General features: G+C 35.7%; 1 long non-coding RNA gene across 1 annotated transcript; it reads right to left on the bottom strand.

The window, feature by feature from the left end:
* Nucleotides 1-8,275: 8,275 nt before the first annotated feature.
* On the bottom strand, nt 8,276-12,603 carry LOC144703949 (uncharacterized). The gene is made up of 2 exons (XR_013581676.1): nt 8,829-12,603; nt 8,276-8,536 (listed from the first exon to the last, which is right to left on the bottom strand). It is a non-coding gene; the product is annotated as an uncharacterized LOC144703949 (long non-coding RNA).
* Between the last annotated feature and the right edge of the window lie 13,134 nt (nt 12,604-25,737).

Below are 25,737 nucleotides of genomic sequence, written 5' to 3' on the forward strand. Positions count from 1 at the left end.
AGTTTAAGTTGATAGATCCATTTACTGCCCAAGACGCATGAAGACTGTTGAGGAGGGACAAGAACCCAAGTATTCTTGCACATAAGAGCTTGGTATTCAGAAAGCATTGCAACAAGCCAAGGTGGATGTTGAGCAGCCTGGTTGTAGGAGTGGGTTTGGTGGGAGCAGTGAAGACATTGAGGCAGTGCGCATGTGGTACGATAGTGGCGAGGTGATGAGTGTGGCGAAAGATATCACTAAGAGGTTGAAAGTGGCGATCAGGGGATGATGAAGGAGGGGACGATGAAGGAGAGCTAAAGGTAGGGACGAGAGGAGACAAGGCTGGTGCGCTAGTGGGAGAAAGAGAATGAGACCGCGATGTGGTGGAGTCGGATGAGGTAACTGGAGTGGAGGTTGTGATGGATGTTGTAGGAGACGATGGTGAAGGAGGAATTGAGCCAGGGTTGGAGGAAGATTTACCTGGAGTGGAGGTTGTGATGGATGTTGTAGGAGACGATGGTGAAGGAGGAATTGAGCCAGGGTTGAAAGTGGCATGTAGAGGAACAATGTGCAAAGGAAAGGGTCCAAGTATACCTTTGGAGGTGGTGGAATTTCCAACCGGTGATGCTGAGGATGGTGGAGTTTGGAACGTATAGGTTTGTTCATCAAAGAGCACATCATGGGATACATATACTTTACCCTAAGTCAAGGAGAGACACTAATATCCTTGGTGATGAGAGCTGTAGCCAAGGAATACACATCTGTCTGATCTAGAAACCAACTTATCAGTAGCATATGCTTGTAAATTTGGAAAGCAGAGGCAGCCAAAGGTTTTGAAGAAGTTTAAATTTGGTGTACCTTATAAGAGACACTCGTAGGGAGATTTCAAGGACAACAATGGAGATGGCATTCGGTTGATAAGGTACATAGTAGTAGCAACAGCTTCATCCTAGTATATTTGAGGAAGCGAGGCGTGATTAAGAAGAGCGAGAGCAGTTTCGATGATGTGCCAGTGCTTGCATTCGGCTGTGCCATTTTGCTGAGTGTGTGGGCGGGAGTTGTTGTGGTGGATGCCACAAGCTTGAAGATGTTTGTGAAGTGTTTGGAATTTGCCTCCCCAATCAGATTGAAAAGAAAGAATCTTGGAGGAGAATCGATGTTCAACCAAAGATATGAAGCCAAGAAAAGTGGAGACAACATTGTTTTTAGACTTCAAGATATAAAACCATGTATAATCGGCTATAGTCATCAATAAAAATGACATAATATGAAAAGTCCATATGTGATTTAAGAGGGGCCGGACCCCATAAATCTGCATGAATAAGTTGGAGAGGCTTAAAAGACTTAGTAGTTGAGGATGAAAATGGGAATTTGTGTGCTTTGGCTAAAGCACATAAAAACATACATAGTGTTTAGGTAAGTGAGTGGAGGATAAACCAAACCAAGTAATTGTTTGTCACATAATGCTAAGTGAGGGATGCCTAAGACGGTGAGGCCATGTGTTTGAAGATCGTCGTTCGCCTATGTATGCTCGTGGTTGACCCATCATGTCCAGCTGATACATCCATGCATCAATGTGGCCCTTGAGAAGTACATGTCCGTTAGAGCTATCCTTAATGAGATAGTAATTAGGATGAAATTTGATAAACATTATCGGCAGTAGTAAATTAATGAATAGATAGAAGATTACGAGTGATGGAAGGAACGTGTCGTATGTTTGTGAGAGTCAAAGAGCGTAAGGACTTATGTAGAGAATCATGACCTGACAAATGTATGGACAAACCTGATTCATCACCGATGTAGAGTTTGTCGTTCTGAGGGTACACTCATGGCTCGATCAAGAGATTAGGGTCAGTCGTGAAGGATGAGTGGCCTCGCTATCTGGATATCAGCGTGATGAAGATGGCGCAAGCGATGAGGTAATGTTGTAAGCTTGCAAAGGTGATGGTCGTTGATCGACAGTAGGTGTTTTGAGTGTCAGGGAAGGAAGCTTGATTCATCTGAGGATCTTGGGGAATGAATGCTCGATTGAAGCGATCGTAACATTCAAGAGCCCGATGACCCGTACATTAGCATATCTGACATTGCGGGGATGGTCGACCATTTTGGTTGTTGTTTAATCTCCCAAATCCTCGGCCATTATTCCTGCCAAATCCACCATGACCACACTTGTTATTGTCAGTTTTACCTATTCCTTGATTGTTGTTGGTCGGAGCTACTTAAGCTTGACTGGCCATTGTTGGGAAATCAGCTTCCTTGGTAGCTTGATGTCGAGTAAGCATTGCATCATGATCCCGTAAATGGGAAAGAACTATCTCGAAGGACATAGGAGTGCAGTGGCACGTACTGTCATGATGACATGTGCGTAATGGGGCCTTAAGCCACGAAGGAGAGCCCGCATCAGTGTGCATTGATCAACACATTATTCGAACGCAGCTAGTGCTCTTCTGATGATCCGGAACTGTGAGACATACTCTTCAAGTGTCTAACTTCCTTTGGTCTGGGTGTGCAGTTTTCCCAGCATATGCTCACCCTAGTACCACCAACCGTCATTTGGATCACTAGCCTCAAATGGAGGCTCATCTGTAATGTCAAATACCAGAAAATGAGATTTGACAGTTGGAAGTACCTGAGTTTTCCAAACTACATAGTTTTCTTTTGTTAGCTTGATTATCAGCACCATGTGGATGGGACCTTCACTAGAGCTTTCTGAGTGAAAATTTTCCTCAACAGTAGAGAGAGATTCTTGGGAGAGAGATTTGGCGAGAGGCTAAGTGACCTTCACCAAATCTATAAATGCCCCCTTGATGTATTCATATGTACTCAAGTTAATAGATTGCTCTTACTCATTTCTTCAGTCCATCTTCATTCTCAATCCCTCTCTCTTCTCTTCCCCTTTCTTTTTAGTTGAGATAGCGTGCCTTCTTCAACATGGTATCACAGCCGAAGCTTGAGTCCATGTTCTAAGAGCCACGCAAAGAAATAGTTAGATTTGGCGAGAGGCTAAGTGACAAAGGAGGAGGGAAGGAGGAGAGGTTGTTCTATTTTCGGCCTGCTTCCATGAATTTTGGTGCAAGACTGTCGTAGCCTATGGCTTTGATCAATGCTACATTGAGTCAAACTATTATTAACATATTAGATCTTCTGTTTGTAGTGCTCGATCAATAGATAGCCGATCTGATCATTAGTTAGATCAGTGGGGCCCACCATGAGGGGATCATTTTTCATTGACACATTGTATCTTTCCATTGGTCCAATCTGCCTTTTTTAATGGCTCTATTTATCCTATTTTCACATGGTCAAATCCAAAGCTAAGAATAATGCTTGAATCGAATGCTTGCATGCCTCAACAGTTGGGCAGGAATGTTGAGCAGCCTTTGATTGTGCATCATAAATCTTTTGGGACAGCTTAAGATTGGTTAGAGGTCAAGGAGAGAAGTCAGGGCTAGGCCTTTAACATCAAAGGGACATTGTATTATGAGGAACAAGATTACATCAGTGGACGTGGCCATTACATTAGGGAAGACTAGGGATGATATTCAAATAACGAGACGGGACGTAATGCGTGACGATGGTTAGTGGCGTTCTTGCGCCTTGAGGCCTGCAGCCACACACACGTGTGCGCATGCACCATCGCTACAAGCACGAGAACCTATTGGGCATTGTATTTAAAGATCAAGGTCAGGCGTCACCACCTGTGATATGTGCGGTGTCCGCACTACAAACTCAATCTCCAATTATGAGTCCAAGTATGCGGGCATGTCCTCAACAGTTAGCAAGAAGGCCTCTGTGCAAGAATGACGCCTACTTTGGGGCCTTACACCTACCTATAGTAGACCATCATCCAAGATGGGGACGAAGGACGGTACGGGACAAAGATCACGTCCCGTCTCAATTTTTCGAGTTTTGTCTGAATCATCCCATCTAGAGTTCATCCTATCCTATATATTTTCTTCTTCGTCCCATTTCATCTGAAAGCTTTTTGGTCCAAGGCATTCTTGTCCGTCCGATGTCCAAGACGAAGCAGTGCATACGCTGACCGTGCATCACCATTAGGCCACTCAAAATTTGACATGTGACACATTGTGTGCATCAGTCAATTGGACTTCTTTGGCATCTACTTGACTCCCACGAGATGCAAAAACTATCTCTTTCACCGTCCAAGGCCCCGACGGAGTGGTTCTTTCGTCCATAGTCAAAAAACTATATTGTAATTCTATGTTTAGTCAGTCCAAACTCTCAAACAGGATGGTTTTTCTATCCACAGATAAAATGACTTTCTTGTTAGAATCCATGCACTATTGTCCTACCACGAGAACGATGAAGATCCAAACCAAAGGATCGGTCAAATCTCTCGATCAATTGTCGGTGTTGACAAAATATGAAAAAAAAAGAAAATTAGCATAATGCTTTCAAAAGGTTATGGATATCTTTTATTCCAAAGTTTAATAAAAGTCCCTACTTTTTATTTAATGGAGTGTTGAATGCATCATTAATCTTATTATTTCCTTTTCCATATATCTATCACCCTTATGAATGAATATTTTACATAGAAATTGTATGCTCTGAATAAAAATTCAACTTCACTCAAAATTTCTTAACCATGTGAAAGATAATCTACATATCTCAAGAATGAGATGGAGGATAGGGTAGACTCAGTTTTTTATATACAGCTAAGGCTAGTCTTAAATGTTGTTAAGGGGTATCCAGCCTGAGGTGATGATGATCCCTAACCAAGTTTGTGTGAATACCCCCAAGAAAAATACTTGGACATAAGGTGTAAAAATTATACAAATAAAATAAATTTTGATAATGCTCTATTGTCTATGACCATCAAAATTTTCCATAGAGCAACCTCCTTCGACTTGGCCCCCAAAGTAGCCACCTATTTTACCCCCAAAGTTTAATAGGATACATTTAAAGTTTATAGTTAGTTAATCCAAAAATTCCCACGTGTGTACATAATTTCAAATAAATATATTTTTTAAGAGATTTAACAGAAAAAAGCAATAAAGGTATTTTAATGGTGAATATTTTGAATATTCAATCAATTATAACAAGATGGTTGAATATACCTTTTTTACTCATTTGCTGATTCCCTTCTCTTCTTGTTATCTATCTTTCCTCTTGTATGTCAATCTAGATTTAACCTTTTTCAGGATCAAATTCACCCCTAGTTGAAGATGTGCTAAAATCAAGATTCATTATTTGAAATCTTGTTGGAGTGTTTGTGTATGTTTCCTATTTTTCTTGCTTGTCTTTTAAAACACTGCACATTTTTTTGAAAAACTATTTATAAAGTCAAATTTAGGGTTAAAACTTGGTTATTTTATTTGAGTTTTTAAAATAAAAATTATAAGCTAATACTCACGTAACAATTCTAGATTCTGGATGAGTATAGGTTGTTTCCATATGGAATGGATGTTAGTGACTTAACTATATCTAGATAGTGATTCAAATAGGATGAGAAAAAAACTATGCACATGGCAAGGGGTGGTACTGATTATTTGATGACGACTGATAAGAAGAGAATTAAGATTAGGTCAGGAAGTAAAATAAAACAATATTTAAGGGGAAAATTATGAATGTAGGAGATAAGTTAGAGGCAAAGCAAAGGAAGTAATGATTTAGGGTTTATGACTTAAATGGACAATAAATCAGTGGGTATGATTGTGATGATGCAGAAGATGTGCGATGGTAATGATCGATGGGAATGGAGGTGATGAGGAAGGTGATATGGATCTGACTAATGTATGTGATGGAGAGTGACAACATAAGGCAAGAGGCTAACCTTAAATCCCTTCATTCTGCCAGGATCACGAAATTTTCCTGATGTAAATCTACCTCTTCTCTTCTCTATTGACATCCTCTAATCACTCAAGACTCCAATAAGACCTTGATGGACCTCCAAAAACACCAGTCCCTTTTAATTTATCTCTCTAGGAGGAGGTGAGTTCAAAGATGTTCTTTACAAGATCTGCGACTCAAGTTATAGATCAAAATTTAGGGATGGAAAGAGCATAGAAAGGCAAATCTATCCGCTTATGTTTTAACTCAATCGGCCTTCTAGATTTTCAGATATCAAGCCCTAAAGTTAGATAATTCCTAATCATTGATTTAAGCTAAATATTTATCTCTCCTCATCCCCGTCACCGCCGCCACATCACTTATAGTGTTATGCCTTTAACTCAACATTAAATACAATTATTGGCTACAACCATCTCACTTCATCCTCTATCAATGACTTGCATCGTGCCACATGTCCCCACAAGAAAAATAAATAAAAAATAAAAAAGACAAGCCTAACGGTATATTACAAATGATAATAATAAAACAAAACGTGTGTGATGTGGTGTCACATCAGCTTGTTCCACATTTGCATTTTCATTTTCGGTGCCACGCGTATTTTTCTTGAAGGGTGTGTGTGTGATGAAATCTAATGAAACTTATAAATGTGTCTGTGTGATGTGGAATCTAATGAAAGACTGACATGTGGGTGTTACGCATGCATGCTGACGCCACATGTATGTATGGCTTCACTTGTGTGTCACCGTGCGTGAATGTCACAATCCTTGACTGGTGAAAAGGAATAAAAAAGTAAATGTTATTTTATTCCTCTCCTGATTTACAAAAGGGCATCTATTGCAAATTCAGTCCCATGTTTTTTTTATTGGGCCATGTCATCATTGTGATTAAAAAAGGAAACTTTTAGCAATCATGGGTCATTATGACATCACAATTCGGGATCCCATAGTGGAACTTTTGAAAATGATAAGTGTCGTAGTCATTGCAGAAAACCATGATTCATTACTTTTTCACAGTTCAGATTAAGGCTCATGGTGCAATTGCGTATTAATATCGGGAATGTTGAATTGAATATAAGGACAACAAATATGCATAAATACATTTTCTGACTTATAAAAATCATGTCTCCGGGAATATAATGCTGAAAAATACATAAAAATCACATTGTACTCTAGAAATGTATTCTTCTAGAAAATAATGTCAAGCACCCCTAAAAATACTTATAAATTCAAAATGTACAAAACATTGTTCTAAGTACACATCTAATCATTTTAGGATTGATAACACACGTATAATCAATCTAATGTAAATAGGCATGAAAATATCATTTGATTAACCTATAGATATGTGTGATAACAAATATCCATAGAATCAAGAGCACCTAATGAATAAGCAAGAGTTGATTTCGTGATGATTCATTCAGTGAATCTCTTGTAAAATTACTGAAAAAACAGCTTTATTTTATCCCCATTTTTTGATGGTCTACTTTGTTTGCAGGTAGCCTCTTCAATTATGTGTCAAATGGCACAACCTTGAGATGTTGTGGATTTTTAAGAATGTTAAAAATAACTGTTTGTTTCAATTATAAATACAAAAATATAATCAGAAGTATTCAAATGATGATCCATAGAACAAGGTCACCCACAATGCAAAGCTTTGGGTCACAATATTTTTTTTCTTGTAATTTCTTCAATCCAGGATTGAAAAATAAAATTATATAGTCTATGGATTCATATCGATGTTATTGATAAGCTCAAAAATATACGTTTATTTGTCGTTGTTTAGGGAGTTTTTTGAACTTAATCACTAAATTTATATATCCCTTAATGAATTGAGTAAGGGGTCGAACCCTAGGGAGGCGATAGGAAATATTCAATTTTCTTTCTAATTAGGGTTTTGAATTCGAAACCTAAATGACATGATGTTTGAATTTCCAATTTAAATGCTAATACTTGTAATTCTAACTAACATTTATCCTTTTGAACTTAGGTGATTTTAATGATTCTCTGTTATCAAATAACAGAGATATAAAACCACTTAAGTTTATCTTTATATTTGATTTACAATCTTTAGTCAATTTGCATTATGTATTTGTTTGTTCTTTTTAACTTGAAACCGATTTCTAAAATGGATTTAACTCTAAAGTTTTATTTCTTTAATTTGTTTTATTTTTGAAAGGGTGTTTTACTATTTTTAAAGAGTCAGAAACTAATTTCTATGCTTTTTTTAGCATTTGTATTATTATTTTTATTATTTAATGTGAAATGGTAAAAGTGTCCTAAATTAGCAAATTGTGAATCTGATTTACGATTTGCTAACTGAAGAAGTACCCGATCGTGAGAAGGACTCACAATTTTTATGCGGTTCAAGGGTCAGATAGGATTCGAAATTGGACGGTTATATCAACTAAGGCTAAATGATTCTAATTCGAACGAAATCTAGGAATAAAAACGATTAAAATCGGAACATAAAAAGAACGACGGCGAGCATAAACGAGTGAAGATTTGAGAATACTAAAATGCAAAATGAAGTGTAAAAAGGCGTCCAAAGTGTGCCTAGAGATACCAGCAACAATCAGAGTCTCAATAGGGCTTGATTCCGTGCAACGAACGCACAGAAATTTCGATGAATTTGGCTTGAATGAGCTGGAAATGGCGGCGCCGGATCTGCAGAATTCTTCAAAGAATTGAGCTCCAACTTGTTTCCTGGTGGATTCCTGAGACTTCGAGGAGGCTAGGCTTCTTTCCCCGAGCTTCAAAATCAAGAATGCCTCATCTTTTTAATTTTTTTTCCTTTTATCGCCGCGGAACCGGAAGAACATGTTCTTCCGATTCCGTTACTAACTTCTTCTTACTCGCTTTTCACGCAGGTCGTACGCAGCGCGCCGATCGGTCCATGTCGCGCGATATACATCGTACGTGCGGTGCGCATGCGTATGAACGCACACGACATATGAAACACACGCAACACGCACGGTGCGCGTGCGTGCGTATCATGCAATAACAATAATAAGCAACACAGAAACAGAAGGTAGAGAAACACACCTTGGGTGTAGTGACGTTGTTGTACCTTTCTATTCAGATGATGCCACCTCTTGGATGTAGGAACATTCTTCCACCTTTCTTGGGTATGGAGACTTTCTTCCCCTTGCTGTTGAACGATTTGCCTTCTTCCTCATTTAACTGCAATAAAGGAAAGGAAAGCCAAAGTTATGCATAACTTGGCACTCTCTCTCTCTGTCTCTTCTCTCTTTTTTTTAGAAAGAGTTTTAATGAAAAGCAAACAAAAAAAACATGCCACTAAAAATTAGATCTCACGCTGAAAGTTTTGATACTACTATACTAACACAAGTAATTCGATTCCCATATGGATGTATTTGTATTTCATGGTGGGTTTTATGCCTTGGTAAGTCCACAGATTTTGGATAGCAACTTGAATTTTCATAATATGGATACCAGTGCAATAAAATTTTGATTTAACCCAGATAAAATAATCCATGAAATATCCACGTGATCCCCTAAAAAGATATTCAAAGATGGTTTCCTGACATGATATGTCAAATTGTCTAGATGGGATATTATAGTCAATGACCATGTGGGAAAGACTTTTATTTTCCATAAAACGATCATGCCAATCTGAAAAGAAAATCTTTTTTAACAGCAAGTATGAAACTAAAAATTGATTAGGCATGATTATTTGAAAATATTTAGCTTGGAAACTCATTTTCTCAATATTGAAAAGATGATTATGCCAATCAGTATAAAAAAATTTAGTAAGATTTGGCATTACATTTACTCCCTTATTCATTTTCCTTTTCAAAGATAGGGAATGAAGAGGCAAGTGCGTAACATCAAAATGCTCATTCATTGATAATACAGGTAAATCATCAAACATAAATTTTTCAACTATTTTAATATCATGAATGAAATATATTCCTTGCCCTTCATGATAATCACATATACTCATATTTTTATTCTCACATAACTCCTTTCTATCCTCAGTGAAATCTTTTTCAAGCAATTGTTCATCTTCATCCTCAATATCTCTTCTAAAATCTTCAAATATCATATGCATATCAGCAAGAATTTCCTCCAACTCATTTATATCACCTTTATCATCTATAATAAAATCTAATAGTCTTCTAGGAGCTCTTGAATAAAGTGCTTGGGGAAAAGGGATCGGTGGACAATAACCATCAAAATCTAAATTTTTTTCAATCAGTAAGTCATTCTCAATCTTATTCTCATCTCCATTAATCAAATCTTTGAAATAATTGACAAAATCAGAACGTGAGTCTTCCTCTCCCTCGTTTGCATCCCTATCATGCATGATATCATTATCTTTGATACTATATTCATGAACTTTGTCAATGAAATTAAATGGTGCCTCACTAGGTTCAGGTTCATGCATGTAATCATTTCCATGGTATGGAGATGATGAATTATAAATATGAAAACTAGTAAAAGATTTGAGTGAAGATTGATCTTCCCTTTCATCAGATGGTCGTGCAGATTGGAATTGGGCTGAATCTTCTGAAGACTTGTAGCTCCTACTGATTTGCGTTGATTTCAGCATGTCCATATGCATCATAAGGAGCTTCTTTTTTTCTTCCCAAGCTTTTTCCTTTTCCTGCAATCTTATATACTCCTTTCGTAGTTTGTTTTCATCGATAAAATCTGACAAACCTTGGTTAGTTTGATCATGAGAAATAGATGAACAAGCATTTGAAGATTCAGAATTTCCATATGGATTACACTTCTTAGAAAAAATAGTGATAATCGAAGCACTTTGCCTTTCTTTCTCTATCATCCATTCAAACAACGTTTTACCATGAAGATCGAAAGTAGAAGGAGAAGTACACTCTGAAGATCGAAAATCATAGGATGAATGTATGTCAGCAAATTGAGAATTCTCATGTTCATTTTCTTGCATATTTTTCATAGTTTTCTCAATCATCCATTCAAACAAGGTTTTATTGTCAAAATCGGGAGTAGAAGGAGAATCACACTTTGAAGATTCAAAATTATCATGTGCATATGCATCACAATTTTCAGAAAAATGGGTGATCTTTGAACTATTTTGCATATTTTTTTCAACCATTAATTCAAGCAAAGTTTTCTTACCCGGATCAGCAGTAGAAGGAGAATAAAAATTTGAAGAGAAATTTGAAGATCGAGAATCATAGGAAGCATATATGTTAGGATTTCTAGAATTATTACATTCATTTTCTTTAAATCCATTCATATTTCTTGAGATAGGAAACTTATCATGAAAATTAGGAGAAATAGGATGAAAATTAAAAGTATAGCTAGAAATTTGATCATATGAAAAAGAATTTCCCGAGTAGTATTGATTATTGCAAATCTCCTGTCTATTCTCTTGAAATCCAATCATGGAAACATCAATATGATTATATGAAGGATTGCTATACGAATTGGAAAATTGAGGATTAAGAGGAGCATGTGAGTGAAACTTATTGTAATAATCAGGGAAATTAGATGTTGATGCACTGATAAAATCAGAAAAATAAGGAGAATAATTTCCCTTATTTCCCATAGTTCCCATATTTCCGTTATGGAATTCATTAATTTCATAACAGTTATACATTATTTCAAGCAAACTCTTTTTTTTTTCAAAACACAAATCAAACAGAGAACACTTGCATAATATTCATCATTCAAATAATTGTTCAAATGAATCCCTAACTCAAAAAAAAATGAAATTTAGCCTTGTTGCCTCCCCGGCAACGCCAAATGATAAGCTCAAAAATTACGTTTATATGTCGTTATTTAGGGAGTTTTTCGAACCTAATCACTAAATTTATATATCCCTTAATACTTGAGTAAGGGGTCGATCCTAGGGAGGCGACGATGAATTCAGTTTTCCTCAAATTAGGGAGTAGCACTCGAGTTTTAATAGCCAAGCTCCTTTTACTTTTGACAGATTTTATGATCAGTTAACACTCCTTGGCAAGAATTACTACTAATCCACTACGAAGTGGCTTAAGTATAATTTTTTTAAATTTTCTTTTTAGTCAATTAGAAACGATTAAGAGAAGAAAATTGATCCCAATAGTTGTTACCAAATTTTTTGCTAATGATTAATTCAAACTTCTCCTCGACTAGGATGCCTAAGATAGTATTTTCTCGCAAATTGTATTTTTATTTGATTAATTTCTCACGTATTTAGGAAGTTTAAGCAGAATTTTTATTTTTCTTATTCATTTCATACCAATTAATGTCAAATTTTAGATATGTCCTCAAACAACAAATCGTGAATGTGATTCACGATTTGCTGAATTTCGGAAGCCAGAGATTGAATTCTTTTTGATTTATGGAACAAATGTGATTAAAAATAGGATGGTGGAAATCGATCTAGGCTAACTGGTGTGTCAGTGAACTGAAAATTCACAAGCTTAATGAGTAAAATTGGAACATAAAAAGAACGACGGCGAGCATAAAATGAATGCAAATTTCAGAAAATTAACTATGAAATACGATGAAAAAAATCAAAGACGGATAACCTAGATGTACCAGATGCTATCTGGGAGTCAATGTGAGCCAATCCCGAGAAACGAACGCCAAGGTTTTCCCAGATTTTAGTTGGAACTCAATGAAGAACGCCGGCGCCGGATCTGCGGAATTCTGCTCCAATCTGTCTCCAAATCGCTCCTGGCGATTCTTGAGTCTTGAGGGAGGCTAGGCGATCCTTCCATCAGCTTGAACAATCAAGAATGATGAATAATCTCGTCTTTTTTGCTTTTTATCGCAGCGGAATCGGAAGAACAGCTTGTTCCTATTCCGTTAGAATGGCTATCGGTTTTGCATTGTACGCTGGGCGTAGAACGCGATGCGATTGGCTCATAATGCTTCTGTGTGTCTCCATTTGATGCGCGACACGCACAAAATTGAGTACGTGCGTGTCACACACCGACAGCCCACACTCTTCTCCTAATTGGCTTATGCAGCCCTGCGTGCGGATCGCCTTGTTCGTGAGCCTGCGCTCCTTATCATAGTTACCCAAAACTGGCCCAATAAGGGCCAGCTTAAATAAAAAAATATTTGTAAAAGAAATCACTTGAAATAAAATGAAAGAAAAAGGTTGTTAATGCGAAAAGATGTCCTAATAGCTTCTAAAATAAGTTTTATTACTATTTTTATTTTATTTATAGAAATAGGTCAATTTAAAAGCGCTTAAATCCTTATAATGATGATTTTAAAACCATTAAAAATGTACAAATTGACCTAATTATTTATCAAATACATCATGTACTTCGAAATTGAAGGAAATTCTTGTTTTAACCTAAAATCATGATAACATGCATTAAAAATTAATATTTTTACGCATTAAAATCCTAAAAATATTTTTACCTATATGGACTTTAAAAGTGAAAGGAGAAAGTATCTAATTTTCACAAAACATTCAAATATATTTATTACTAGATAGAAAAACAAAAAATAATGTCTTCAATATTAAATTAGCACAAATATATTTTCGTTCACTTCACATACTGTAAAAGGTAAAGCCTACAATTACATTACTCTGAAAATTCAACTTCAAAAAATCCCAAAACATTATGTTAGATATCTGAAATAATCTTCTCAAAGTTTAGAAAATATTTAATTCTATTAGTTGATACCTAGTTATATAATATAATACTGGAATCCAGGTAGAAAATATATAATGTTGGCAATCACATTTCATCAGCTTAATGATGTCATATAAAAATAAATATTTTATAAATAATAGAGGTGTTAGAAATATATGAGTCTTACGCACCAATGGCACATTCTGAATCTCATTTAATATTAATAAATATATTAAATCCAGTACTAATGAATGTGTAATGCTTATAATTAAAGTCCATGAATTCATGCAATGATTAAATGAATTGTGATGAAATCATGATACATTGATTATTGATCTTTAAAAATGTGTTTTAGTCATTCCAATTCGAATTATACTAAAAAAGAACATCAAAATATCAAGATATAAACACTATATAATCCCACCCATATGATGAGTATGGTTGATCCGATAGCCATTAGTGTGGAGACATTAAAGAAAAATAATGGGTGCTCTTTGGGCAATGAGTTTATTGAATGGATCCATACGAATCCCTAAATGGTGAGATACCTAACATTGATCAAGTTGATTCATATAACGGTTGTGTAAGTGTTTCATACACTTTAGAAACCAAATATGCATTTTGGATGGATGATTGTATTTTTGAATATGACCATGAGTCTCTAATCAACATATTCCAATCGTCCTAGTTCCAAGCAACAAGTTGTCCACGCAGATGATTGCGTGGTCAAGATGAGTGATAATCTCAAAATTACGGTTTAAACTTGTTGTTGGTATTTTTTGAGATGAAAATATGAACATGTACTCACTTAGTAATCTTAGCTATTAATGAGAATGGATTGTCACCAAAGGAATCGTGGTTAAGGATTTAAAACTCATATTGTAGTAATTATTGATATGAGAGGAGATATGCACTAATACGAAATCAATTGAGGAGAAAATGTGAGGCGAGATAGTGATAATAAGTTGAGGAGATTAGTAAGTAGATAGTTAAAATTTGGGTTTTAGAAGATTGAGCGAATGTGAGAATGAAATAAAGTTGTCACAAAGAGTAACGGTAATGGTAAGAGAATGAGTCAAATATAGTAATTAATGAGTAGGATAGGACGATGACGTGAAGGTGGTAAGATGTGCGAGATGTGGTAGTGAAAGAAAACTAAGCTACTGATGATGTCGAGAAACAAGAATATAAGGCGAAAATGGTTACCGTGGACCCTTATGTTCTGCCAAGATCATGGCAATTTGTGAGTACAGGTAAGCTCCCCCTCTTCTTTGTTGCTTCTTCCCACACATCGATGACACCAAGAACACACTTGATGGATCAAAAAAACTCACTATCTTTCAATCAACCCACATGAGTAGGAATCAATTTTAAGGATGATTTTGACAATGACCTTGAGATCCTCAATTATTGCTTTTTGAAGTTGGGATAATCCTAGTTCTCCATTTATTCTCTCTCCTCATCATCGTTATTGGCTCTTTCTCTTTTTCCATTATTAGTTAAGTGGTCCAATCATCAACTATTAATCATTGTCACGATCACCTCATATTTTGCAACCATGCGCTCATAGAATGCCATGTGTACTTCTGAAGAAGAAAAGACAAAAAAGTACATTTTATTATTCAATTATTGTGTGATGCATCGTCACGCATCATGTCATGTCATGTCAAAAAAAGGAAACATTCCCTCATCATCAATAGATGTGGCACACATTTATGCATGTCACGTGAGTGTCTTTTCTACGTTTTAATCAATTGCGGGGGTACATGCGTATGCCATGTGTAGTGCCTCAATTGTTGACTTTTCTTTTCCCCTGTTTAATTAATTCCTCTTTAGATAACCACATTGATTTTTTTGCAATTTGAATCCCGTCATTTTTTTATTGGTCTACGTTGCCCCTGCAAATACAAAAAAACAGTTTGTCAAATAATAATTGACGTACAATGGAATCACAATTTACGATGCCATAATTGTGCCTTTTTGGCAATGATTACTGCAGCTAATCATTGTGGATAGTCATGATTAGTCACCATTCGACTTGCGGTGGGTGCACATTCAAAGCAAAAAATGTGTTAATAAGTTATTATAAAGTTAATACTAAGTCATAAAATAATAATAATATATATATTTTTGACTTAAAATTCATATCTCTCTAAATATATGTTCAAAAAAATCATAAAAGGTATAATCCAAATCAGAAAATTTAAGTTGTTTAAGGATACGTGTTAGGTAACTCCTTTAAAATGTATAATGCAATCCACAAAAATTAGAATATCATTCTTAAGATAGGTTTAATTATTTAAATGTTGATAACACACATTTATATTACTTTTAATGTAAAAACAAGTGTAACTTTCATAGAATTAGCCCAATAATTTACTTTGTACCATGCCCCTCAACTTAATTCATTGCTAGCCCCTTATTAGAGGCATTGAATTATCCTTGGATTGTTCACTCACCTTGTGTTTCGAGAAACTTGGTTATGAAGTGTTTATGATATCAAGTAAACTTCTAATTATGAATATCTCCATGCATTGCTAGAAAAACAAATTTTGAACTCCTTCAGGATTTCGGAACAAGCTGGTGGTCATGAGTAAGGAAGCTTACTTCTTGTTGCTTATGATACTATAATCAAGGTGATTTTCTTTCTTTACTTTGATTTAGGTCAATCTCTCACTTGTAATGTCTACTTAACCTTTTGTAAATATATGTGGTTGCCAAGCACATCACACATTCTACATCTCGTTCTATGTTCATTAATAGAACATATTTATAATAGTGCATGTGTGATGCTTATAATGAAGTCCACGAATACATGATCGTACTTAGTGAATTATGATGAGATCATAATACGGAGATCACTAGTCTTTAAGCATGTGTTCTAAATATTCATATTCAAAGGGTACATGAGAAGGACATCAAAGTATCCAGATAGAATAACACTATCTAACCTCACTCATGTGATGAGTATGACCGTTCCGGTAGCCATTAGTGTCCAGACACTAGGGATAGATAGTGGGTGCTCTTTAGTAGAAAGAATTCACTGAATTGATCCATACGAATCCCTGAATGGTATAATGCCGAAGTGTCAATCTGGTTCTTTCACATCACGGTTGTGTAAGTGGTGCTTAGACCTGAGACACCAAAGATGTCTTGTGGACGGATAATTGTACTTTGACTATGACCTACATGTCCCTAATCATGGATTCTAAACAGTCCTAGTTCGCGTACATAAAGAAGTTCACGGAGACAATTGAGTGGTCAAGATGGGATTCTCCACCCTCGTTATAGGAGGTGACAGCTCAAGGAAGACGATGCAATGAAGTCCTTGGCCAAGGAAATGAAATATCGGGAGGAGTTCTCCGATGATTTCTGAATGCATCAGTTTTAACTCGTATGACCAACTAGGATTTGACAATTGATCATACCCTAAGTCATCCAAGGAGCGTCAAGTGGATGAGAGACTATACATACACAGTAACCAATGACAAACATGTTCCATGAGTGAGGCGATACACACTCCTTTGTATCTTCTAGAACACAAGATGTAGCTTGACACCCCACATGTTGGAGACCCCTCCTATCAATTGGGTTAAATCAATCCAACATTAATTAATCTATATGTTGATATATTTAATTAATTTTTAAGGGCAATAAATGTTATTGGGCTGCTAGAGTCCTTAACTAGACTGATACATGGACCTAGAGGGTCACACACAGTTGGTCTTTTGGACGTCAGAAGATATACTTAAGTTTTGGGGTTTTTTATGAAAAATATCCACTTAGTATAAATAGGGGAAGGCCCTAAACAAGAATCACCCAGGTCAGAATTGTTCAGGGGCCTTTCCCTTCGTCTCCCTTCTCCCCATACCCCTTCGTCATGCCTGATGAGATCAGGACAGCGTAACAACGCCGATGGAGGTTGAACGGGGCTCATCAACAAGGAGGAAATCTGACATGTCAGGGACCGCGTTGATATGTCTAGAGGCTGCACTCTTGAGCAGCTCAACCAGCTCGACCGCGTTGATAGGATTTTGCAAAAGTCTTCCGCTGCGTATCATTTCCATGTCTTCATCCAGATATAGGCCACTAGAACCCAACACTTTAAGCACGTAAGATCAATTGGACATCAATGAAACATGGATGGTAAAGCTTCTATCTAGCTAAGGGTAAAGGAAGAAGAGAATGATGGATGTATCAAAAGAAAAAGTCAAGGTAGTTAAGGGATGTTAGATGGATAGGCAGTGCTTAAATAACTTACACCGAATGATAGATAAATGAGTAGAATACACCATAAGGGTGTAGAGAAAATGATGATATAGGACACATTTTAAAAAGGACTACACAGGTGCATGTACACCTAAGCACTAGATGATAAACACAATTATCAATAATTTCTCGAAAGAATGAACATATTTACTTTTGGAACAAGAAATCCCTTTTTTATTTCACGGGGTGAAGTAAAAAAGGAAACTTGATAAAGAAAAAGAGGTTTTGATTAAGTAGTTTTCATAGACACTTCATCTCATGTTATTAAGAAAATTATAGATAGAATGAGATGATGTAAACAAAAATAAGGGGTAGGATAACATGATGGATATTATGTGGCCATCACGCAAATCACACCATCATATTTTTATTTAAGTTCATTGAATAAAATATTATGTTTTTTATTATTATAGTGTTTTGTTTATAATGAAGTCCATGAATACATGTAATGACCTAGAAAATTATGATGATTTCATAGTACAATGATTGCTACTCTTGTAACATGTATTCTAAATGTTCTTAATCGATGGATATTCCAGATGAACATGGAATTATCCAGATGGAATAACACTATATGATCATAATTATGCAATTAAGTATGGTTGATCTTGTAGCTATTAGCGTGGGAACACTAAGGACAGATAGTGGGTGCTCTTTGGAAAAACAATTCACCGAATTGATCCAAAGAATTCATGGATGGTATTATATCTAAATGTCAATTAGGTTGATTCATGTCACAGTTGTCTAAGCGATCCACTGACTTAAGACACCAATGACATATCGTGGATGACTACATTTTGACTACAAATTATGAGTCTCTAATCACGAGATTCAAATAAGTCATATCTTGGATGTAGGAAGAAACCCATGGAGAAGATTTAGTCGTTCGGATGGGATGATCTGCCCTATGTATAATGAAATTGACTTAAAGAAGATGATGCAACAAATCCTTGCATAGGGTAGTGAGGATATTAGAGAACGTGATCTCCAATGATCCCCATTATGCATTAGTAGTAATCGAATGATGGATTAGGGTTTGATAATCCACCATACCCTAAGTCGTTTGTGACTCTCACACGGATAAAGGATTATACATATACTGTAATCGATGATGATAAAGGTTTCATGAGAGAGTTTGACTACTACTTGGTATCTTTTAGAGCACGATGTGTACCTTGGCACCCCAGCGATTAGAAACTGAAACTAGTGTTAATATTTGACCCCAAATCATTTTTTGACCACTACATCCTTTAGCAAGTCATAGTATTTGGGCATTGACTTTCTAGAGTCATATGTTAGTAATCTAGCTCTGAAGACCTTGTCTCAACCAGCTCAAGGAACATGGGCTGAAGTGGAAAACCCGGTATTCAAGTACTCGGCGTAGCCAACGACCCCTGGAGGTTGACATTATTTTTGTTAGTATTCTTTTTGCACTTCTTATCCTTTTGTGGTCCTACGTGTTTGGGCCTATGTCTTTGTATGCTGAGTTGGGTATGTGGACCCAAGTGCGGGCCTTCAAGTGGGCCTATGTAGGGGGGGGTTGTACCCTCTCGCTTGTTAGAAAAAAAAAAGAAGAAAGAAGAAATAATATCTATTTTATACCATTTTATTTGAATTTTATTCTTAAGTTACTATTTATGATTTTGCCATCTGCGTTGGGCCAGCCCTGTGAAACCCTCAGCTGGCCGCCATCGCTACTGCCACCACTGTCGTTGCGTCCTTGGGCGCTACATGATATTAGGAGAAGAAATGTAGGATAAGAAATGTCAAATTATGATGTTTATGCCCATTAGTTTATGTCACTGATCTTTTCTTGGATCCTTGTGCTCCATATGCTTCATTCCTCCTCATTAATCTCATGTGAAGCCAAACCTGTCATGAAAGATAGTTAATTAGATCAAATGGCTAGTTATTTAGAAAGATAGTTTAGAAAAATTCTTTAAAAGTGAACAAAACATGTAGAGAAGCAAATATATGAATTCAACCTAATTTTATAATGCAGCAATAGATCCCTAGTTCATCATGAATGTCTATTGTGGCTTCCATAGATTGAGGTTCTAGTTCCAGGTATGATTTCAATCTTTCCCCATTTACTTTAAATTGTTGACCTATCTTTAGATCTGAAATAAAAATATCTCCATAATCAAATGGTTTAATGATAATAAGTGGTCCATCCCATCTGCTCTTAAGATTCCCTGTAAATAATTTAAAATGAGATTTGTAAAGCCAGACCTATTGATTTTCATAGAATTTTTTTCTATTTAGCTTGCTATCAAGAAAGGCCTTCATTTTTGCTTTAGAGGTCACAGAAGTTGCCTCATTTCTCAAATCTTGAAGTTCTTGAAGCTGCAACATACAATTTTTCCTGGCATCTTCAATGGCATGATTTAACTTCTTAATTGCCCAGCAAGCTTCATATTCAATCTCAACAGGAAGATGACATGCATTTCCAAAGATGAGTCTATAAGGGGACATCCCGATGGGTCCCTTACAAGTTGTTCTATATGCCCACGAAGCATCACGTAATCTTTCACTCAAATCTTTACCATCTGGATGTATTATCTTTTTTATAATCTTCTTGATCTGTCTATTACTTACTTCAACTTGGCCATTAGCTTGAGGATGGTACAAAGTAGTCATCTTATGATTTGCCCCATACCTCATTATTAAATATCTGAAACGAGAATTGTTAAAATGGGATCCACCATCACTAATTATTGCACTTGGACATCCAAATCTAGAGAGTATATATTGAGTCAACATTTTCAGTATTACTTTCTGATCATTTGTCTAAGTGGCAATTGCCTCAACCCACTTTGACACATAATCCACACCCATCAATATATACTCCATGTTCAAAAAGATAGTCAAAAGGGTCTCATAAAATCTATACACCATAAATCAAAATTTTCATTTTCTATAAGTTTTCTTAATGGCATGGCATCATTCTTTTTAGATTGATCATGGATTGACATTTTGGACAACTTTCACAAAAATCATATGAGTCCTGAAATAACGTAAGCCAAAAACACTCGAATTGAAGAACCTTTGAAGCAGTAAATGTTGATGCAAAATTTCCACCACAAAAATGTGAATAACATAGTTCTAATTTCATCTTTTGGGACACATGTCCTCTAAACTGGATCAGCCCCCTAAAAAAAATATTTGGGGATCTTTCCAAAAATAATATTGGACCTCTCTCATAAATTTCTTATTCTCTTGCTCAGCCCATTCTTCTAGGTTCTTCTTGAAGCTAAATAATTCATTGTATACAAACTAGGTCCTTTCTAGTGCTAATCTTAATGATATGCTCATCAGGAAAGGTTTCGAGTACAAAATTTTTAAATTTAACCTAGATAAGTGATCAGGTAAGTGATCACCTAGATAAGTGATCAGGTACAAAAATTTTAGACCCATGTCTATCCTTAACATCTCCTTAGGTCTTGCTAGCATAGTAGATGGCCACTAGCTTCTTTTCAATATGTTGACCAAGCACTCCCGTACTGCAAAACTGGAAGCATCACACATGAGTTGAAAGGGGTGATTCCAGTCTAGAGCCTTGAAGTGGGTCCTTTCACCAAAGCCTCCTTTATCTATAAACAATTTTGCTTTCTTGCAATGTTAATTTCAAAATTCAAAGCTTTTAGCCAATAAGTTATTCAACGTGTTAGATAATTTTGCAAAATCCTTAATGAACAGCCTCTAGAATCCTGCATTGCTAAGAACCCTCTAAGTTTCTTGGTGTTGGTGGGAAGTGGATGATTTAGATCACCTCCACTTTGGACTTGTTCACCTCTAACCCACACTGACCATGTGTCCCAATACTATATTCCCTCTTGGACCTTGAAGTGGCTTTCCCCAACTGAGTACTAGTTGTTTCTCCATGCCTATCTGCAGAGCCTTCTCTAAATTAGCCAAGCTTGCCTCAAAATTTTGACCAAAAATATAAAAATCATTCATGTAAATTTCTGGACAATCTCTGACTAGAACTAGAAACAAGACAATCATGCATCTTAGAAATATAGTTGTTGCATTAAAAAGTTCATTCTACTAAATACAAAATTTCTAAATGGGGTATTAAGACTAGTTTTTTCTTGATCTTCAGGGTGAATTCCTATTTGGTGATATGGAAAAAAAAATTATCTTTTTTCTCCATCCTCTTTCTATTCTTATTATTATTAATTTTCTTCTTCCTCTTTTGGAGACCGATCTATGGGGATTTTAAATTCATTTTTTGTGTAAATATTTTTAGTCCCTCTCCCTTCTGACTTTCATTTAAGCCTTTTTTCTTTTTCATTTATTTCTCTTCTTCCTTTTTTGTGTTGATGAAGCAAAGATTATGGTTAATTTATGTCATTTAAGCCTTTTGATTTATACAACAATATTTATACTTTTCCTTGCAAGCATAGAGTGATTAAAGGTCAAATTCACACCAAGCAATACAGATGGGGAATAAAGTTTTGTTCATTCGCGAACATGCGAATGAACATGAACGAACACAAACACGAATAGGAAAAATCCAATCCAAATGGTTTGCGAACAGGTGGCATTCCCAAGGAAATGTTGTTTACAATGTAATAATAATATTATTTTTATAAAATAATAGTAGTTTTTTTACAATATCAGAGAGAGGGGGGGAACAGCGATCTCTCTCTCTCTGCCGGCCCCCTCTCCCGTCACCCGTGCCCTCCTACCCTATCGCCCCCACCTCTTCCCTCCCTCCCTCCCTCTCTCTCTCTCACTCTCTCACTTCCTCTCTCGAGTCCCCCTCTCTCTCCCCCCCCTCCCATGAGGCCGTGTGCCCCTCTCTCTCTCTCTCTTCCTACCCCCTCTCCTGTGCTCCCCTCGCCCTTGCTCCCTCTCTCATTTCTCTCTCTCTCTATCTCTCTGATAATACAGTTTTTTTACCATTTGATAATACAGTTTTTTTTACCATTTTTCAAAAAGTGTAGTGTTTGCGAATGGTTTGCGAATGAACCTGAACGAACAAAAGACAAAGACAAACAAGGATTTCTCCCTGTTCATTCGTCGACAAACAGCGTTCATTCGCTATCGAACAGGGAATTTCCCATTCCTACCGAAAGTATTGGATAGTAATAAGTCATAATAAATGTATTAAATAATATTTCACTAAGCCAAATATGACATATCACATTCAATCCTAACTTGGAGAAAGTGCATTTAGTGGAATATCAGAGTAAAACTCTCCACATATATTCATCTTTTAAATAGTATAAAAGTATAGTTTTTTGTACTTAATGTGACCCACTTGGCCAATAAGCCAAGTGGGCTGAATTTAACCTCTTTTTTGGAGAATTTTGGACCTTTTTCAGGACCATAAAATTGCTCTTATGAAAGGGCCAAGGGACTCTTCATAAAGCCAGAGGAGATCTCATTGGGCTAATGGGCCTCCCTCTTGAGAGAAGATCTAAGAAGGAACTCCAAGAGACCCTTTAAAAAGGATTCAGATATTCTGGAAGGGGCACTAATGGGCCTATGGCTTGGCCCAAATCTCACCCATCAAATTGATCCATTATCTAAGGCATGCCTACATTCTTTAGACTCCTTTGTAAAAGACAACCTGAATTTTCATGTGGAATTTTAGTGAAAGGGCGAGAAGGTTATTTTCTTGCTCTGTCTCTCTCTAGAGTTCTGAGAGTTAGTGAGGGCCAGGTGGAAGGTGAACTGACGAGGCCTAGGTAGGAGAGATAAATTATTCTCTCTCTACTCCCTCTCCCAAGGGTTCCCTCCTCTCTCTCTCTCTACATTGGAGCTGCCAAAGGATCCAATAAGTGAGAAGCATCCATGGCTTGAGGAGGTGGAAAGAGAGGCCTACCAGCCAAGTAATCCAACTCTTTCTTTCTCTACCCTTCTCCTTCTTGACTAGTCTTGATTTCTTGTTGTAGAAATCAAGATTAGGGGTTCTTTCTCTCCCTAGACCACCTGTCCTGTGAGAATTGGGTGTTCTTTGCCCAATAACACTCACAATTCCATTCAAAACACAAGGGGCTGGAAGTTTGGGGTGGAATAACTTCATGAAAATCTTGGTCAGAATTCATTTTTGATCTAGATTTGATCAAGAAGAACAAGTTATTTTCTTCTGAATTTCTTCCCTATTTAATTCCCACAAATTAAATCAGATCAAGATATGGGAAAATATCTAAAAATCACTAAAACATGTTCTGAACTTACCTGAAATTTTTTTACACTCATTAAGAATCATTTAAATGAAAAAATTCATAATTCACTGTCGTTTACACTCCACATAATTCCTAAAAATTCATACTTTTCTTTAGCAGAAATCCACTCGAATTTGGTATAGTTGCTCTTTGTGGTTTGACCCTCACTCCCCATGGAATCCCTGACATGACCTAGGTTGGTAATACTTGGTATCAATAACTTGGAACCCAAGTCAGATTATGAGATATGTGAATTTTCAGTTTCATTTAGTTTATATTTATTTAATAATTAAATTTAATTTAATGAAATTAAAATCACAAAAATTATTTTTTTAAAAAAATAGTTAATATGAAAACTATTCATATTACTTAAATTATCCAAATTTTATATTACAATTTAAGAAGTATTATAGAATTTTCTAATGAGACATCGTAATTATATCTAATTAAATACCTTACCTAGTGTTTCAACAATGTTGGGCGATGGTGTATAATGGTGGCATGAATGGAGTAGATTAATTTTATCCTCCCAAATATGGAGGAGATAGCGATGAATATGCACTAGTGGGAAGAAGAGTGGGCAAGGAATGCAGATTTTACCATCATTGGTGGCATCAGAGATGTAGGGGGATACATGAGGGTGACAGTTGGAGTTAGCATGGATGATGGTAGAAACTTAGGCTATTCTTGATGATAACCTAGAAAGAAAATAAAGACATGAGTTAGAAAAACAAGAAGATCACTTTAATCACATTTCAGCATGCATGATGGGCGCTTTACATACAAAATCTAAGGGACCTTATTAACAAAACATGATAAATTCTATTTTAGATCTAAGACAGTGAATGGATAGAAGAGGTCAATTCGAAAATACCCTTTAAATGTTAGCCCAAAATTCCTTTTGTATTCGCAGGTATCTTCACTTTGAATTGGGCATATCAGAGTTATCCAGTAGTTTTGATTCTCCAAATTTCTTTCGCATTCAATTTTCTCTCTCCTTAGTCCTTGTAGCGGATTACCAGCATAACATGGAATTTTTTTAAAAAAAAGCACTATAAAATATCTTAATACTATTTAAGTAAATTAAAACTTATATTTTATAACTCACTAAATATAAGTGTGAAATTATAATGGACCCCTAAAACTATTTAAATTTATCTGAATATATATTGTATAACTCATAAAATATTTTGCTTTGTAAATTAATTTTATAAAATTCATAAAATATCTGGAAAATAGGAAAAATCCTAATTTTTTTATAAAATAAAATAAACTCATACAAATATTTAATTTTATTTAATATATATTATCTGAATTATATTAACTATTTTATTTATGAAATTAATATAAAAAATTCAGTTGAAACACCATAAAATTTAAGAAAAACTATAGTTTTTTATAAAAATACAAGAAATTATTTTAAGCCTCAATAACATTGATTTTTGATTAATCTATAGAAATAGACACGTACAATACATGGAATTTATATTAAAATTACCATTATATTTTTTATTATCACATTGAAACATTAAATCTAGTAAAATGGGAAATATCGTTTAAAAGATTTTTCTAGGTGTCATTATTTAAAGCTTTTATTTTTCCTTGAATAAGTGATTGTAAGTTCCTCTAATGTATGTATCCTCATTACATATTTTAGCATTACTTTTTTATGAAAAAGGTGATTCCTTCCATGTACCAAAGTTTGTACTAGAGTTTCATAATGTTCAGTCGATTAATAGCAGCACAAACATGAAAACAGTGTGCTGAAATGGGTGATGGGCATTACCAGGTTTCATATTTATAAGTGAAACAGTTTCACCGGAAAAAATATTGGGTGACCATTGAACCAATCCAATACAGAAGCCACATTTTATATCGCAGGCATCTTGAGAAGTTCCGACGTCATGTAAAAGGAGA

The sequence above is a fragment of the Wolffia australiana genome, chromosome 5 (genome assembly GCF_029677425.1).
Source record: "Wolffia australiana isolate 7733 chromosome 5, ASM2967742v1".
Lineage (NCBI taxonomy): Eukaryota > Viridiplantae > Streptophyta > Magnoliopsida > Alismatales > Araceae > Wolffia > Wolffia australiana.